We start from the raw sequence: 203 nt of genomic DNA on the forward strand, positions 1-203 counted from the left end.
GGGAAGAGGTGCCAGGTACCCCAAGGTGGTGCTCCATGGGGTAAGACGGTCTGGGATGGTTCTGGGTACCCCAAAGAGGTATTCCATGAGGCAGTTCTGGAAGGGTTCTAGGTATCCCAACTGGATACTTCAATGGGCTCATCACGAGGTACCTAAAACCCCTTGTCCAAGGGTGGTGGCTCCACAAGGCTCCAGGCATCCCA

This window comes from Acanthisitta chloris, unplaced genomic scaffold (assembly GCF_000695815.1).
Source record: "Acanthisitta chloris isolate BGI_N310 unplaced genomic scaffold, ASM69581v1 scaffold33726, whole genome shotgun sequence".
Classification (NCBI taxonomy): domain Eukaryota; kingdom Metazoa; phylum Chordata; class Aves; order Passeriformes; family Acanthisittidae; genus Acanthisitta; species Acanthisitta chloris.